The sequence below is a fragment of the Arachis hypogaea genome, chromosome 19 (assembly GCF_003086295.3).
Source record: "Arachis hypogaea cultivar Tifrunner chromosome 19, arahy.Tifrunner.gnm2.J5K5, whole genome shotgun sequence".
Lineage (NCBI taxonomy): Eukaryota > Viridiplantae > Streptophyta > Magnoliopsida > Fabales > Fabaceae > Arachis > Arachis hypogaea.
In genome coordinates this window covers 14660906-14662368 of record NC_092054.1, presented here as the reverse complement: position 1 = coordinate 14662368, position 1463 = coordinate 14660906, and the positions used below count along the sequence as shown (strand labels likewise).

At 41.1% G+C, this 1463-nt stretch overlaps 1 non-coding gene across 1 annotated transcript; it reads right to left on the bottom strand.

Annotated features, from left to right (window-relative positions):
• Nucleotides 1-434: 434 nt before the first annotated feature.
• LOC112780922 (small nucleolar RNA R71) lies at nt 435-542 on the bottom strand. The gene has a single exon (XR_003191728.1). It is a non-coding gene; the product is annotated as a small nucleolar RNA R71 (small nucleolar RNA).
• Between the last annotated feature and the right edge of the window lie 921 nt (nt 543-1463).

Below are 1463 nucleotides of genomic sequence, written 5' to 3'. Positions count from 1 at the left end.
AGAGACAACTTGATTGAAAATTTCGAACAAGTAAAGGAGATGGCAGCCGAACCCAACAACAATGCAAGGAGAATGCTTGTTGACTTTACTGCACCAAATTCCAATTTACATGGAAGAAGCATCTCCATTCCTACCATTGGAACAAACAATTTTGAGCTGAAACCTCAATTAGTTTCTCTGATGCAGCAGAACTGCAAGTTTCATGGACTTCCATCTGAAGATCCTTTTCAGTTCTTAACTGAATTCTTGCAGATCTGTGATACTGTTAAGACTATGGAGTAGATCCTAAAGTCCACAGGCTCATGTTTTTTCCATTTGCTGTAAGAGACAGAGCTAGAATATGGTTGGACTCTCAACCTAAAGATAGCCTGAACTCTTGGGATAAGCTGGTCACGGCTTTCTTAGCCAAGTTCTTTCCTCCTCAAAAGCTGAGCAAACTTAGAGTGGATGTTCAAACCTTCAAACAAAAAGATGGTGAATCCCTCTATGAAGCTTGGGAAAGATACAAGCAGCTGACCAAAAAGTGTCCTTCTGACATGCTTTCAGAATGGACCATCCTGGATATATTCTATGATGGTTTATCTGAGCTATCAAAGATGTCATTGGATACCTCTGCAGGTGGATCTATTCACCTAAAGAAAACGCCTGTAGAAGCTCAAGAACTTATTGACATGGTTGCTAATAACCAGTTCATGTACACTTCTGAGAGGAATCCTGTGAGTAATGGGACACCTATGAAGAAGGGAGTTCTTGAAGTTGATACTCTGAATGCCATATTGGCTCAGAATAAAATATTGACTCAGCAAGTCAATATGATTTCTCAGAGTCTGAATGGAATGCAAGCTGCATCCAACAGTACTCAAGAAGCTTCTTATGCAGAAGAAGCTTATGATCCTGAGAACCCTGCAATAGCAGAGGTGAATTACTTAGGTGAACCTTATGGAAACACCTATAATCCATCATGGAGAAATCATCCAAATCTCTCATGGAAGGATCAAAGGCCTCAACAAGGCTTTAATAATGGTGGAAGAAACAGGTTTAACAATAATAAACCTTTTCCATCATCCACTCAGCAACAGACAGAGAACTCTGAACAAAATACTTATAATTTAGCAAACTTAGTCTCTGATCTATCTAAGGCCACTGTAAGTTTCATGAATGAAACAAGGTCTTTCATTAGAAATATGGAAGCACAAGTGGGCCAGCTGAGTAAAAGGATCACTGAAATCCCTCCTAGTACTCTCCCAAGCAATATAGAAGAGAATCCAAAAGGAGAGTGCAAGGCCATTGACATAAGCACCATGGCCGAACTTGTAAGGGAAGGAGAGGACGTGAATCCCAAGGAGGAAGACCTCCTGGGACGTCCAGTGGTCAATAAGGAGCTTCCCTCTGAGGAACCAAAGGACTCTGAGGCTCATCTAGAGACCATAGAGATTCCATTGAACCTCCTTATGCCATTCATG